This window comes from Columba livia, chromosome 1 (assembly GCF_036013475.1).
Source record: "Columba livia isolate bColLiv1 breed racing homer chromosome 1, bColLiv1.pat.W.v2, whole genome shotgun sequence".
In the NCBI taxonomy this organism is placed as follows: Eukaryota; Metazoa; Chordata; class Aves; order Columbiformes; family Columbidae; genus Columba; species Columba livia.
Genome location: NC_088602.1, coordinates 174,623,155 through 174,640,472, shown reverse-complemented (window position 1 = coordinate 174,640,472; position 17,318 = coordinate 174,623,155). Strand labels below are relative to the sequence as shown.

The 17,318-nt window shown below is 42.7% G+C and overlaps 1 long non-coding RNA gene across 1 annotated transcript in view; it reads left to right on the top strand.

Moving 5' to 3' along the window:
* Window positions 1–16,421, top strand: part of LOC135578149 (uncharacterized) — a 72,182-nt gene extending 55,761 nt beyond the window's left edge. Inside the window, exon 3 of the long non-coding RNA XR_010469494.1 lies at window positions 104–16,421. This is a non-coding gene — a long non-coding RNA (uncharacterized LOC135578149). The remainder of the gene's footprint in view (window positions 1–103) is intronic.
* Window positions 16,422–17,318: the final 897 nt, after the last annotated feature.

Sequence of the window (17,318 nt, the reverse complement as noted above, 5' to 3'; positions counted from 1 at the left end):
GAAAGATGGAGAACAGGAGTGAAATTTCATGCATGATGAAGCTTTTTTTTATATATTACCTGTAAGACAGCCAAAATGTTATGTATTATTTGTTTTTCTGGAGGTATCAAGCACTGAAGCCAGAGGAAGTGAAGGCACTGAAAACCTCAGCAAATGAGGCCCAAAGAGCATCATTATAGAGAAAGCATGTGTGCACACATTGAGCAGGATGATAAACTGCGGTGAGCATAGGAGTTGCCACTCAGCACTGACCACCTTCCAGCCCTGTGCAAAAGAGCCGTCTTGTGTTTGTTCCAAGATGCCTAGGGAGGGAATTAAATCCACAGCTGACCTCCAGCTTTGTGCATACTGAAATCCATGACGGCAGCTTTGCCTTATGCTGCATTTGAAGAACCATTTGAAGATTAAGTCATTCTTGGAGTAGTGTGGGGACCTTCTGCCACCTTGTACCTCTCTCTTTCATGTATTTCCTCTCCTGCATACCCCATCAGGGCAGGACACAACCACTTCTGTCTTTGAAGAGCAACCAGCACAGGGGGACATGAGACAGTCCTAGGGCTCCTCTGGCTGTTGCCGTCAGTCAAATAACTAATTTGTACAACATACTCTTACGATTTATCTGATTTCAGAAGACAGATTGGACGTATGGTGTTAGGAAAAGCCTTGGGCAGGACAGAATAAGCCTAATCCTCAGTGCCTCACTGTATGGTGAGGCCTTGGAGAGCCAAGCCAGCGGGTGCAGCAGTCTGAAGGCACTTCCTGTTTTTTATACAGGTTTCCCCCCATGTTTTGCAGAGAAAGTCTGGGGTTTTTTTTTACGAAATGAGATACAGACAGAAGTGTTATTAACTCAAACTGCAAGTCCTCGTTTTTAAAAGGATCTTCCCGAGAAACAGACAAGCACTGAATCAAACAGAAAGAGAAAAAAAAAATAAGCCTAAATTTTCTCCATGGCCCTGAGAACAAGTGACAGAAATCACCAGTTCCTGCTGAAGGTGAGCAGAATTGATTTGCAACCAGGAGAAACTGCTTATCTGTGCATGAAAGGGTCGATCCTGCTGTGCTGACTCAGGCAAGTCTGCTGCTTAAACATGCAGCCTGGCACTTCAGACGAGGCATTTTCCCAATGCTCAAGCTCCCTGTTCAAAATCAGAGCAATGACTGTACCCTGCACTTACCAACACATGTGCACGTGTGCACATCTCCATAGCAGGGCAGAAGTGGGCTTCTCCCAGACATTGGACAGCTGCACACTGGGTGGTCTGACTTTTTAAAGGCGTATGTCTGCAGTCGTATTTCACAGAATCACAGAATCACAGAATCACAGAATCGACTGGGTTGGCAAAGACCTCAGATATCACCGAGTACAACCCTTGGTCCAACTCTAGTCCGCTTACTAGATCATGGCACTAAGTGCCATGTCCAATCTCAGTTTAAAAACCTCCAGGGATGGCGAGTCCACCACCTCCCTGGGCAGGCCATTCCAATGCCTGACCACTCTCTCTGTAAAGAATTTCTTTCTAATATCCAGCCTAAATTTCCCCTGGCAGAGTTTAAGCCCATGCCCCCTTGTCCTATTGCTAACTGCCTGGGAGAAGAGACCAATCCCCACCTGGCTATAACTTCCCTTCAGGTAGTTATAGAGTCTGATGAGGTCACCACTAAGCCTCCTCTTCTCTAGACTAAACAACCCCAGCTCCCTCAGCCTCTCCCCATAGGTCTTATGTTCAAGTCCCTTCACCAGTCGTGTTGCTCTTCTCTGGACCCGCTCCAGCACTTCAATGTCTTTCCTGAACTGAGGGGCCCAGAACTGAACACAATACTCCAGGTGTGGCCTCACCAATGCAGAGTACAGGGGAAGGATCACTTCCCTTGTCCTGCTGACCACGCTGGTTTTGATACAGGACAGGATACCGTTGGCCTTCTTGACCACCTGGGCACACTGATGGCTCATGTTGAGCTTCCTGTCAATTAGTAACCCCAGGTCCCTTTCTGTCTGACTGCTCTCCAGCCAACTTGCGCCCAGCCTGTAGCGCTGCAGGGGGTTGTTGTGACCAAAGTGCAGCACCCAGCACTTGGCCTTATTGAACTTCATCCCACTGAAATCAGCCCATTTTTCCAGTCTATCCAGATCCCTCTGCAGAGCCCTCCTGACTTCCAGCAGGTCGACACTCCCTCCCAACTTGGTGTCATCAGCAAATTTGCTGATGATGGTCTCAATCCCCTCATCTAAACCATCAATAAAGATGTTAAACAGGACTGGACCCAACACTGACCCCTGGGGAACACCACCAGTGACTGCAGAATTCAAATATAGCTGCTGGGCTTTACAAAGCTGTCTGAAAAATCTAAGTCAGCCATTTCACGGTTCCCACAGGCACCAGGGCAGCTCCCTCTGAGCAGAGTTGAATCATATGCTACAGGCGGCCCTCAAAATTGTATCCCATGATAAAAATTGGTCTTCCAGAATTTCAGAAATCGGGGTCAGGAGGCAGAAAAATAATTTTTCCTGAAGCAAAGAGACTGCTAGCGGGACCCCACAGAGGTTTACTGGAACTCACCCTGTTTCTGAAATGCAGAGTGACCTGGAGACAGGCGGGGATAGTGGGTGACAAAAGTTGCAGATGACACCAAATTATTTAGAATGCTTGAACCTGAACCTGACTTCCGAGACGTGCAAAAATATTTCATGGTGCTGAATGACAAAGTAATAAGCAAAAAATCTGAGAGGCTGATAAGAAATAAAAAAGGCTGATAAGCACTGAACAGCCTACTTAAGACAAAAATATGTACCGGATTATGGGCCTGAATTGCTGCCACTCAGGAAAGTGGCTTTGACCTCACTGTGGAAAGTTCTCTGAACATTTATGTCAACATTCAGGAGCTGTTAAAAAGCGAATGGAACGTTAAGACTTCTTAAGAAAAGTGTAGATCAAAAAATGGTGCATTTCATTTTGTCAGTGAATAAAACCATGGTACATGTGAATCTTAAATACTTCATGCAGCTCTGATAATGCCATTTCACAGGGAAAAAATTAAAAAAAAGGAAAGAGGATGACTGGAAGCATCCTACAGAGATACGGGGTGGCTCCCACTGCTGGAGACCTAAAGCCCCAGATTCTCCTCAGTCTAGAAAAACTACAGTCATGACAGAGGCCTGTGGACATGAGCAGTGTGGAGCAAGAGGTGGGGTTTTTATCCCTGCCACTTGGTGCTCTGGGAACCACAAATGTGAAGATGCTGCTCCAGGGCAAGACAAATAAATGGAGATTTGGTCCTATATGTCATTGCTGGGGTGCAGCTCTGCCTTAGGGAGGTTCCACACTCCTGACTGCTGGAAGCTAGATGAGATTCTTCTGCACTTTCCCCATTTCTGTGCTCTCACACAGGCTTCTGCTGTTGGCAGCATGATGCTCCCCAGGTGGATCATTGAGCTGACCTCCCCTGACTGTTCTTCCATTACTCATTCTTGTGTCGAGCCTACCTGGACGGAGAAAGTTGTCGAGATTTATGGAGGTAACCTAATAAAGTCTAAGAAAACTAAATACAAATCTTGCTTGTGCTCTCTTAACCTAAATGTATCCGCTGAAGATAATCCTGTTTCTTCTAGGATTCATCACATACTTAACAGATTCGTAGTGATTTATTTGCCATGATTTATTCATGATCTAAGAAGGAGTTGATCTAGTCATTGTTTGCAAACCCATTAGAGAGGCCTCACTTTGATGACTTCTTTCTGGCCAAAACTCAAGTTAGCATAGAGTATAAATTATTATATTGTGCCTCAAAGACTTTCTGCTCTGATGTTTTTCTTTTTTCCTTTCACAGTCTGGAGGGAGGTCAAGACTGTAGCGGTATGTGAGTGAAGGTGTAACAGTGCAGTCTTTGATGACTTTAATATGTAGTCTCAGTATTTTTTCCCTAAATTATTTTTTGTTATTACATTACCTTATTCAAAAGTTCTTGGAGACCAATTTACCCTGATAAATGGTCATGGATATCTTTATTCAGAATGGAAGAGCCATGAAACACCCTGAAACTTTAGGAGCATGGAAGTCCTTCACTTCAAGACATAGGGCAGAATCTGCCCTGATTCATGAAGGTGCAAGAGCCAAGTTCATCAGCTCCTGCTGATAACTGCCAGTATTTTACTCTACAGGCAATCTGTCTGTCTCTGGACTTGCACTGGGGCAGTGAAACCCAGCCTTGGATGGAAGTCTTCATGGGAAAGGTTGTTGATTGCACATATGATGTCCTCTGAAGGCAACTGGGCTACACATGGGTGATCATCACTGTCTCATAGAGTGCCAGTTGGTAGGTAAAATTCTTGCCTACTTATTTAATCAGCCTATTCTTACTATTGTTTTTCATTTGAAATTTGTTTTGCTTATTTGAAATAACAGAATGGGTGCCCATAAAATTGCTATTCTTTTTGTGTTTGAAAGGTACATAATTTTTCACCCCCCTCCATTGCACTAGGGTAGCATTTTTAATGCTGCAAGTTTCAATAAAATGTATAAATATAGCTGATAACAAAACAGCTCTGCTTGTTTCATTTTTTATTAGTGGTGCTAGGTTATCCCTACTGATATAGACAGAGACACTCATTGCTCTTTTACACAAAAATACAGGAAAAAATAAGTTGAGGAGTATAAACAGCACTGTCTTCCACAGATAGAATCAACGGCTTCCCCAGTGGGGAGCTGTGGTGTGTTTGCCCCACTTTGCCTGTGGGGAAGGGCAGTCTGCCTGTAAAATCAACATCAGATGAAAGTAAGTTTTTTCCCAGTAAAAACACATTCTGGGCACCGTCCTGTCCATTTCCTCTGTGTGACTTCAGGAGCAGAAGGCTGTTCATTGCTGTCAGGAGTGTGGCATTGCTCAGTGAGGTGTCAGCTCACTGACAGCCACAGATTTAGTAGAAAGATCTCTGAAAGACAGCACTTTGGGTTGGGAAGTGACTGGCCTGCTCCAGAAAGTGCTATTGTCACTTTCTGGTTCCTCACCTTTCTCAGAGGTAGTCAAACTGCATCCTCTCTGCTAGTACAAGATCTGTTCCCTTAGATAGAATTTTAAATACATATATATATTATATACATATATAAATTACTGCGACCTGCAACCTATCTGTCTCCCCGGTGGGTATTGCATTGGGTTGTAGCAGAGCAAGCAGCAAGGGGACCTCATAGTGGAAACTACTCCCATGTGAAAGTGGATACTGAAAAGTGTACAGTGTCCTCAATGCATGCTCCTGGATTGATTGTAGAGAGCTATTTTTGAGAAAGATTGCTCATGGCTTTTGGAATAATATACTGTGTAAAAACCATGCCACGTTTAAACTGGTTAATGAGTGGAAGATATTATGTAGGGATGGGGTGAACTCAGCTCATATTTTGACACGTGGGTTTATGCAAATAGAGCATGAAGCGTGGTGCAGTACTCGTAACAGTGGACTGGGGCAGGCAGAGGTTTCTCACTTTAACCCTCATGCTTTCGGGTGTACAAAGTAGCTTCAAGTTCTGCCACTGCAGCTTTAGGAACCATCTTTCACACCTTCCCACCACTGTACCCACTTGTTACCAAATGCCTCAGCACCCCTTTCCCGCTCAAGGCCCAGGCATTAAGCAGAAAGCCTGTTGGGTCGGTGTGGTAACAGCTTACTCATAGGAAAATGCCGACAAGCCCAGGAAACATGTGCAAGGTTGAAAAATAGAAAGCTGATTGGAGAGGTGTGAGCAGTCCCCCACGTCACTCCACCTCTTCTCATCACAGGATAAGAAAAACGCTTCAGAGAAGATTGTGTACTCCCAAAGGCTCACTGCAATGTGCAAAGGAAAGGCTGATTCAGGAAATATTTTTCACCCTCCGCATGCTGGGGACAGCGGAGCTGGGCAGCCTGGGGAAACACTGATGTGAACACCATGGGGGCCAGAGTGAGTGGGTGGAGAATGCCAGGAGAGGATCTGTGGTGGTAAAGGTGACAGGTATGCATTCCTCTGCCCACAAATCCGGAGAGGAAAGTCCTTTAGAAAAGCCTTAGGGGATGTGTTACTCTCATCATACCCCCAACCACAAAATGTTTTGCTAGAAATACTGCGCAATGGCTCACTCCCCATATGCACTTTTCTCTCAGGTGCTTGCCTATGTGCCAGTGGGGTGACACAGGGAACCTGTGACAGTCAAATCAGAAATGTATGTCCATCCCAGCAGGAAATAGTGGGCTGAAGTGGTGTGGCAAGCTGACAGTCCCATGAGAGCAGCCAGACTTTTGCTGTGCCAGGCAGGGGATTCACACTTCTGCATCCATGGCACCCACCACAGCATGAGGTGGCACTGATGGGAGAGTGAGACCTGACACCCTGGAACACAGGGTAAGAATGGCCACTGGAGGCCACCAGCCCAACCCATCGCCATTGCCATGCCCAGCCCCAGGCTTGTGTCACAGCCCACTGAGAGTGGGGTTTAAGAGAGGATCAAGTTGTGCATATGTTGGAATAAATGTGACTTTCTGTTCCTGAGCACCAAGGTTGTCACCAGTGAGTGCAGGTGGGTGCCCAGGGTCACAGAGCTTGAGCCTCATCAGCAAAAAAAACAAGTAGCAGCATCGTGCCACAAGTCCCACCAGCTTCTCAGCATGTCTCTCGATACTTGTTAGCCAGAGAGTTTCTGGAAAACAAAACCTGAACTTGAACTGAAGCCAGGATGTTGTCGTTCTTCTTTCTGTACTTTTGGAAGAGGACTTCTTGTTCTTTTTATTCATTGAGGTCCTAAATGACATAAAATTCTAATCTACTCCAAAAAAATTAATTGTACTTTATAAACTCTAAACAGTGAATGAAGAAACAGAGAGAGGACAGTAACCCGTTCCACACCTTCAGTGCACGTGTGCTCTTTGCAGGGCCATAATTGCTGCCCAGTTCTTCTTGCAGGGTGACATCTGCCATGGTGATTAGGGTAGACCCATGCTTGGCACCAGGCAGCCTTGCCTCACTGCAGGTTTGCTCCAGATAATGAACTCGGCCAGGCTGTTAAGAGATGCCCTTTCCTACCAAGCCATCAAGAATTAATGGGGAAGAAATTAGTACTTCCTAGCTAACACTATAGAAAAAAATGTTATTTTCCCATTTTATCACTCATGGCCTCTCTGCTGACTGTAGGGATATGAGGGCAGTGCTAATATTGGCATTGAAAAAAAGCTGCTGGGAGTTTTACAAACCAGCAGTGGAAAGAGAAATGCATGGTCCTACTTCTCTGTTCCCAGGCTAAGTTTACATCAAGAGCAGCTTGTAATGGGGCTGGTTGGGAATTTTCTCTTGGAATCCTTTCTCTCCAAATATGCGGGGTTTTTTATAAGCTGTCAGAGAAATTAAAATGGAAGCAACAACTGCTCTACCTCACACCTCAGGAGCTGTTTCTGAGCTGGTATGGCAACCTCTCCCAAGCTCCCTTCCCCATGGCAGCACAGCATCCCCAGGTTCTGGGGGTGGGAGGCAGCTCCCTGTGCGCAGGCAGAGCCAGAGGACATGAAAGCCCTCAGTGGGAAAAGCCGAACCCAGCGCTCAGCTCCCCACATGGAGATCTGGCTGCCAGCTCTACCACCTTGCAATGAGTTTGGGAGGTGGCGTCAAGCACAGGGTTGCCAGCCCCAGCCTGGTGGCAAAATGGGAAAGAGGCAGGTGCCTCTTTCTCTCCTCACACCAGTGCTGTTCCTGATGGTTGGCTCCCCAAACGTGTAGCTTTCTGAATGGGAGTTTATTGTTTATGTTTTGGTTTTATCCCACTTCAGAGAACCTCACAGAAATGAGATTTTGAGCTTTCACCAGCTTGAGTGTTTTGTTTTGCAACGTGCCTAGAAAACTGGGGAGGAAAATACACATAGCTATTTTTGTCTTGTTTCAGTTCAGTTTTGCTGTGGATTTTGAGAAAAAGCTGGGGTCATTCCCTTCACCCTTAGCTGCTGATATGTCAAAGTAACACAGAAAGTCTGTCAGCACTCCTGAAAGTGGGAAGTAGCAGAGATTTCTGGACTGAGATTGTTCTCACGACCATTCCAGTTCCGCTCTGCAGATTCAACAGAATGAAGTTCACATGCAGTTCAGGGATTTCTTCAAAGTATTTTTGGAGTGAACCTCTAAAGATTTTTTCATATACTTGCTACTAGGTCTTTATAGCAGAAGGGGTGTTGGCTGCACATTTATCTTATGTTCTGCAGTTAAACCCACCTTATGCAGTAGCATATCCTCATCTCAAACTGGATCCATGCTCCTGTTTACAAGGATATCTAGTTCCAAAGGGTCAGAGACTTAAGGAGGCAAGAACATGGCAGATCTCCCAGGCTCATCTTAATTATGTTCCTCATGACAGTGAGGATGCTCTGGTCCTGAACAATCCCTAAGGTAACAGGAGGAATGGAAATATGCAGGTTATAGGGTTTGGTATACTCAAGTTCTGGCTGTATAGGTCTCTTCCTTATTTTTCTCAGCATTTGTGATAAGGAGCTTCCAAGCAGTGACTCTTGCAAATACCTGTGGAAAGGCTCTTTTCCCAGAATTGGCAGGGAGAGGGGAGGAGAAACACCTCAATGAAAAGAAAACCTGGAAAATACTGAGTGCTGTCAGCCAACTTCAGGTACTTCACAAGCCAAGGAGAAGTGCAGTGTTGTGCACAGCTGTTTTCTCAACAGTTTGTGCTCCCACGCCCAGCCTGTAGCCCAGCAGGCTGGTTGCTGGACCACATCTGTGACAGATGACACTGAGATGCTTCTGGTTTGATGCTCCTTTTCTTTTCATATTCCTTGACACTGAAGAATCTATTTTGAACCCTGCAGCATCTAAGGAAATGAGCAGGACAATAATAGTCATCTGGCTTTGTAGAAGTTGGATTAAACTAAGCTTTCAAGTGGACTATCTCTAAACGTGGCCACATTAAGATTTTTACTGAATCCTTTGCTTATTCTTCATGGCAGACACCTCAATCTCTGTTTGTGATAACCTGATACTTCCCCTCAGACAATCATTCCTACAGTTTCTCTACATTTTTCCCAGGTGGGATGCTTGCCTTGGGATCTATGGTTTTGGATGTTTTGGAAAATGTGATTTGGTCATATTAAAGATAAGGTCAGGAAAAATATTCCCTCCTCTGCTATTACAAAATAAAAAATCAGTTTTTCTTTGATGAGTTCTGCTATCTTTTGATTTTCAGTGACTTAAGGTCACAAAATCTCAACCTACAGAAGTCTATAAGTTTTCTGGGTTTGTTTGTTTGTTTGTAGTTTTTGTTTGGTTTTTTGTTTTGTGTTTGTTTGTTTGTGTGTTTGTTTGTTTGTTTTTATCTAGGGAGACATTGCATTAACAAAATATCGGAAAAAAAACCCAAACCCTCAGGGTTTGTAAAGTCCAACAAGCAGACTTTAGAAATTACCAGGATTTAGGTTTTCTGTCAGCTTTATTGGCTACTTTTCTCTCCCTCCTTCTCTCCTCAGCGCATCATGCATAGTGTTGACTTTAATTACAAGATAACACACTGTGGGTATTTTTTCACTCACTGTGGAGTTATTAAGTATGTAATCCCATAACTAAAGACCATTTCTTACTCCATGAGCATAGATGGACTGAAGCATGTGACAGAAATGACTTTGATTCTGAAAGTCCTGACGTTTGACTTCATACCAATATACGTTCTCAAGCCTGAAGCTAAATTCCTTCTGTTATACATTCACCAGTTTTGCTTTGTTGCTTCCCATAACTGTATTTTTTTTTTAGCAGTTCAGCTCCTCTTATTTGGAGTTACAGCAGAATTTAAATAGCTGAAAGTGTTGCCAGTGGTGCATCAGGTGTCCTGACTACAAGAAACCTTTCAAGATCCCAGCTCTGGACATAATTAATGAATTATTGATCTTAAATTGTAATAACATTCAGTTCCTCTTTTGGACATAAATAACAGCTAATTTACCTGAAAATCTCCTTTCAATCACACAACTTCTGTGAAAGCTACCTAGTAACTGACTATTGATCCTTTCATTCAGAAAATTCTGCCCAGAGCTCAAATGCACAGTAGGCTGTTTAGAACATGCTTGGTCCTTCAACGGTGACCACAACATTAGTTAAGAAAAAAAGCTAATAAGTTGAAATACTAGAACAAAGAAAACCAACCTTTTCACTAAGTTGTGGACGCTCTACAAAGTAAGACTTGTTAGGAAATGTATCCACCTATCTGGTAGCTAATTCCAGGAAATAAACCACACAAATTCATTTATACCCATGTGACTAAGACAATACAGTCATTAGGGAGGAATCACTCACAGTCACTGTCCGTTGTTCACATTCAGAGGAAAAGAGGATTACAGTTGGGTATCTTTGATGCACATTGCCCAAAACACAGGAGGAGTCAACTCTTTTCCAACGGGCACTTAACCCAAAATGTCTCCCTTTGGGCTTTCTTCTGTGTCACCACATCCCCTGCTGAGGTGGTGTGTCACATCCCCCTTCTGGGTGGTTTCTCTTCCTCCCTCCCTCCCTCCCTTCCCAGGCAGTGATGGTTTTTCATCCATCGTGTTCAAGCCATGAGGGGCTTTGCCTTTCTGCTTGGCTTTGGGAAGTGACTTTTGCCTCTGCTTAGTTTTGGAGATCAGGTTTACTGCATTAAGTAGTTTTCCTTTGCAGTGACCTGGGAGATTTTGCTTGTTTCACCAGGCTGTTATGATGGTGTTTATGCAGCTAAGTACATTGCTGCATGCTGGTCCTCCAAGATGATTCTTTCTTCAGACACTACCTTTTCAATGAGCTGTAAATATTTTCCTCATCCTTTTAGGTCTACATTTTACTGTAGAGTAACTGCTGTCTACATATCCATCTGATTCCTGTACATTCAGGAAAACAATCTGGATTTATTTCAACTGTACTAGAGAGTGAAATAGTGGATAAGAATATTTTGATCAATCTTTTTGCTACTTTTCTTTCATCTTTCTAAAAGTAAGAAGCATTATTTCTGGCTTAGGAAAAAAGCCCTAACAAAAGCTCTGGGATTTGAGGGAGAAACCCAAGCAAACAAACAAACAAGCACCACAGAAAACTTCACGAAAGGAAAACAGTAAGGGAACAGATAGACAACACCAAAAAAATTTCATCACAAGAGGGCAGTGCATATTAACAAGTGAGGGGATAACCCATGTTTCACAGGAGTCAAATTGTTTTATTTTAAAAATTTCCAAAAGTTTTGCTGTTAGTGCTAAAGAAAAAAAAAAAAAAACCAGAAAAATCTTAGCACTTGATAGCAAACAGTGCCTTGTGAAGTTTGTTTTTGTTCACTAGAACTGCAGGAATCTGTGCCTGATACTGGGTGTTGTGATTTTGTAAGAGAAGTGAGAAAGCTCTAGGTGGCACAGGAGCCACTGGTTATCCCCATTTTTCTGTTTCCCCGGCAGACAGTGATGTTAACTGGTGAACAGTCATTTGCTTGTGTATCATAACACTGGCAGAATGACCACTCTTACATCAGACCTATTTAGCCTGGCAACAAAGAAAGAAATGAAATTCACCTCTCAGAAGGAGGGTTTTCAAGCACAAGTGTACTGCAGCAAGTTGCCTGCTCCTCAAGTGGCCAATCTGTGTTTTAAGTCCAAGTGCCTGTTTTCCTTAACGAAAGATGAAGCTAGTTTTACCTCTGAAAAATGACAAAATGCTAGCCATGGAGAATTATAATGTCAGGAGTTTGGCACTTCCTCTGCAGGTTTACTCCAAAACACTCCAACAGCCACAGACAGAAACCATTAGTCCTGAAAACCGCAAATTTGGCTGAGAAGTGTCTCCCTTCGGGAGAGGTATGAGAGGAGGAGGTGCTGTACAGTGTAGGGGTGTGCTATAATGGGTTTCACTGGCCAGCAGGAAGAAAAGCTGAAACATGTCTTCCCCTGGTTGCTCCTATGGGTGTGTCCCATTTGACCATTCAGGCAACCCTCCAGGAGTCACCATGGACCCACCATGAATGTTTGCTGAACCTCACATCCAACCATACCCACACTTCTTCAACACCTGCCTTGGAGAGGAGCATGCTTTGGAGAAGAGCCCATAGCTGTGAGTCTTCCACAGTCAGGTTGCTGGAGACAGACAAAACATCGGAGTCTGAAAGTCCTTCTCTGAAGACAGGAAGACTGGGCCTGACATTATGTCTGCCAACATAAATGGAGGTGGTGTGATACAATTGCATTACACCAAAGATTAAATTTGCACCTCCCTCTCTCTGATTACTTAACTATGTGAATTTGCAATGTGCAGGATGAACTAGATTTTCCTAGAGATATATGGCTTCTTCTTTGCTACACTGTCTCTCTTCATGTTTTTAGAGGACACATTAGGAAAGCCAAGTGGTGCCCACTCAGAAGTCACCTCTGTTCAAGTGTGAGGAAACCTGCACAGTATTTCTGGGGAGAGAAGAGCAGGTTTCAAGGAACTACAGAAAAGCATACACTAACTTTGCCAGCAGGTGTTTAAGGGTTGGGCAAATCTGATTACTGACCTTTTTTAGACAGTTACCTCTATTTGTCCAGAAATTGCAAACTCCTATGATGAAGAACTCAGAACTCAAGACAGAAGTTTCTGTGAACAGCTGCCACTATTTCTTACATTCATGCAGAAGGCACTGTTACAAGCCATGAAGCCACTGCCACTGCCAGCCACATCTGGGACCTGAGAGCCTCAGCTGTGCAGGACTCAATGAACTGGCCCACTAAAGCCCTTTTGATCTTGTATTTTGGAGGTTTTCTTCATTTGATTGTGAAACAGGATGGGTGCAGTACGAAACAGTATGCTTATATCAGCATGGAACATCACAGTATCACAGTATGTTTGGGATTGGAAGGGACCTCAAAAGATCATCTAGTCCATTCCCCCTGCTGGAGCAGGAACGCCTAGGTGAGGTCGCACAGGAACATGTCCAGGCAGGTTTTGAATGTCTCCAGAGAAGGAGACTCCACAACCTCCCTGGGCAGCCTGTTCCAGTGCTCTGTCACCCTTACTAAGAAGTTTTTTCTCAAATTTAAGTGGAACCTCTTGTGTTCCAGCTTGATCCCATTACCCCTTGTCCTATCATTGTTTGCCACTGAGAAGAGCCTGGCTCCATCCTCATGGCACTCACCCTTTATATATTTATAAACATTAATAAGGTCACCCCTCAGTCTCCTCTTCTCCAAACTAAAGAGACCCAGCTCCCTCAGCCTTTCTTTATAAGGGAGGTGCTCCACTCCCTTAATCATCTTCGTTGCCCTACGCTGGACTCTCTCCAGCAGTTCCCTGTCCTTCTTGAACTGAGGGGCCCAGAACTGGACACAATATTCCAGATGTGGTCTCACCAGGGTGGAGTAGAGGGGAAGGAGGACCTCTCTCGATCTACTAGCCACCCCCCTTCTAATACACCCCAGGATGCCATTGGCCTTCCTGGCCACAAGGGCACAGTGCTGGCTCATGGTCATCCTGTTGTCCACCAGGACCCTCAGGTCCCTTTCCCCTACACTGCTCTCTAATATGTAGTTTCCCAGCCTATACTGGAACCTGGAACACCCACAGATTTGCATCAAGTACCCCATTTCCTAATCTGTTTTTCAACAAGAGAACAGAAAAGCAAAAATGATGGAAGATATAAAGGCTTTTCTGGGATGAACAATGCCTCTATTAAAGAAGGTTGTGTAAGTGAATTCACAGAGGCAAAAGAATATGCATTCACCACTTCACAGGCTGTTCTCTTACTTAATCCAATACAATGTCATTGAGCATCAAGACTTAAAGGGCAACTTCATGTGCCACAGAACCCTTCTGGCTGATGAGTAGTGTTATCCTCTTTTGGGGAACAAACATCCTGTGTCAGGTGCATGCTGCAGTGCAGCCTGCTAAAATGTCCTCATGACTTCCACAGGGCTAAAAGACTTTTTACTGGCCTCTGATTTAAAGGTGACATTCCTGACAACGTAATTTATGTCAAAATTGTAACTCAAAACATTTTCAGATATCTACAGGCTCAGCGGTGCAGTGATGCTCCCCTAAGCAGCAATAAAAAATAAAGTCTACGTTTAACAAGCAGACAAAGGAAACCAGGTAGCAGTCAATACAAATAAATTAAAATTTAGAGAATAAGGGAAGCTAAAGAGAAGTCTGGTAGACTCCAGTACAACAAAAGGGATAAGTATTAATACGAAATCAAGCAATGTAGTTGATGGAGATAATAAAGTGGTTCAAAAAGATAAAGAAAAGGAAAACCTAATTAAATATTTCTATCACATTTCAACAAGGAAGAGATGGTACAATTGACTACATGACGACGAAGAAGCATTTTCCATTCCCTAAATACTAAGAAGTTATCTTCTGAGTTGTCTGAAAAAATATCTGTGCTACTGACAATAATTTTTGAGAAATACTGTAATACACTAGTGAAATACACTGGTAAAGTGTCTGTAATGTGCTAATACTGAAAAAAAGCAGATAAGGATATATGAGGTAGCTGTAGGCTAACTCTATTCCTGAGCAAAGTAAATGAAAGGTTCATAAGGGAATCAATGAACGAAGACTTAAAAATGAGAATGTGATTAATTTCAGTCAGTTTATGGAGAATAGATCCTACAAAGCAAACCCTGGTGTTTGACTTAGTATCAGTTGCTATTTAAAATTAAAAAATAGCTCTATAATGTAAATTGCACTGACTGTAAAGAGAACTGTCTTAAAATATGATTGTCCACAAGGAATCATCTTCTAATGGAGATGTTAAAGTAGTCCTGTGCCCAGACTCCTATTCAGACTAAATGACCCAGGTAGCCATACATAAAGCTGGTTTTAATAAAGGAGGTCTATTGAGTCAAATGCATTTTAATACAGCTGGTGTAAAGTTCTACATCTAAACTAAGAAATTCAGACCTTTAGAGAAATGACTGCGTGTTGGAAAGTGATAACTAAAAACAACCAAGTTCACAGAGTGACAGTTCAGCTTAAGTTTCCAGTGTGATAACATGGAGTGAAAATCAAATCAGAGTCTTCAGATTTTCTAAATAAAATATTAGCAAGAAAATGAAAGGAAGTGGTTTTATTTCCAGATGAGATGACTATAAGAATTAATATGGTGCCTGCAATTTTGATATTGATAAATTGAAAAGAACCGTAACAGCTACTCAAAACGTGGAGAGAATATCTTTAAGTAAGAGAATCAGAGTATAAAATCTGCTTAGATTACCAAAACAAAATTGAGAAGTGACTCTATAAAGATAAGTAAGAAACTTCTCAGTGGAAAAAAGGGTAATTGAGGCCTCTCTCACATAGAAGAAGTTCAAGAGAGTCAGTCCAGTAGTTTATCTGTCTTTGCACTCTCTGAACTTTCCAACTTTTGCGGTGAAATCTGTTTTTTTTCATTGCAGCTATTTTTTGCTGAGTTACATGCCTAGTCTAAGTTCTTGAGATTCCTATACAATGAGTACGTGAGTATCCACAAAATAATATTCATTTCCCCTCCTACACTTCGGTTGTAGGACAGGATGAAGCACCACTGTATGTTCCCCTACAATGTAGAGTACTGCATTAATTGTAGTTTAATTGCAGATTCATTATGGATTCACCGTAGATTTGTCTACACTGTGGAAGGCAAACAACACATGTATGTGAATCACAGCCTCATGCACTGTCAGGACACTTCAGGACAGCCACTGCACAGAGCATGACTGTATCCGAAGGATGCCATGGAATCTGAAGAATTCGTCTAAGTTGGTACAGCTGAAGAGACTGACCAGCCCTCACAGGCAGAGCAGCCAAATGATATCTGTAAACCACAGAAGCATTCTGACACCACTGAGATGACAATCCTTTGCCTGAGGACGTCCGAGAATAAAGCAGAAAAGTCATGATGAAAAGTATTAACAAAATGTGGTGGGAATAAATAGTTTAGAAGTCACAGTAACATCTCTGAAAGTGAATGGTGATTCTAGATGTCCCAGTCTCTGAATGGCCAACTTGGAGATGCGTTCTAGGAAATCGTGCCATAGAAGTCATACTTTTTGGGTAGGCAAAACCAGCATAGCATAGTCTAGCCACCAAAAATCTATTTGAATCAAATGCCTGCCTCCTTTGGGAACCAAAAAGTGTCTGTTGATTTTGTTCTTTTCCTTTTTCAACATTAATGTGACTGAAGAAAGGATTGTTTTACTGATGTTTTCTTTGGTGATTAAATACTATGAATATGTTATCTGAGTTTGATGGATTGCTTATGTTCTGGGTGTCAGCAATTGTAATGTAAACACTGGTGAAGGTCTTCAGATGACACACTGCTCTGTGCTGTTTTGCCATATAAAAAAGGTGTTTGTTTTAGAAAAACTCACATTTCCTACAAATACATGCTGAGTGTTCTGTCCTAGCAATTTGTTAATTCACAGAAATAAAGTTCTTTTTATAGTCTTTGCATTCCTGATTGTAGACTTTTCAGTTGCTAATTATTACAGAGATTCTTTCCAAGAGAAGGGCAGAGGAGACAGGCTTTCCACATCTCTGCTCTACATTAAAGAATTCTGCATTTGTAATATTGAGCTTATTTATCTGCTGTCTCAAAGATCTCAAAGGAAATGCTAATACTTGTTAGATCACTTTACCCTATGGAGAGGAACTATGAATTCTTCTTTAAAGATGAGAGGTACTTAACATTTACACAAGATCTAACATGGAACTATTGGAAGAAATTTGAATAATATTAATGGATTTTGAAATACACTCATCTGTTCAAATCACTGATCTTTACCTCCTGGGTAATCAACATAAATATATATTTACCTGCTTATTCTTCTCATTCCAGAAACATACTGCAAGTCCAAAAGCATTGCACCTAGGTTTCTCTTCTGACCAGGAAAGCTCTCAAATTGTGTTACTAATCATTCAGTCCTTGCAGACTGACAGTGGATTGGATTAAAGACTGACTAAATTTTAAAGGAGAATGCTGTTCTTTTGAATCTTGTATTTTCTTCTGAATTTACTAATAAACATCAAGATGAACACTCGCACCCTGTGCTTGCATAGTCACCTAGTTTGCACAAGTACTCTCACAAGTGGTGGTACCATGGTGTCCACAGAAAATTCAACCATCAGATGGAGACCATAAGCTAAATTTTGGCTTCCTCTCTCAGTAGTTTTCAATTTTAAATAAAATACTGTGAAGACTAGGACCCTTTTTGAAGCTTGCTCCAAACGACAAGGTGCAAAAAAATGTCTTTTATCTGGATTCCAGTATGAAACTTCATCTTTCTTCCTGCCTGGCAGCCAGACTATTTTCCCTCTGCTGCTGGATTCCTGTGATTTATTCTA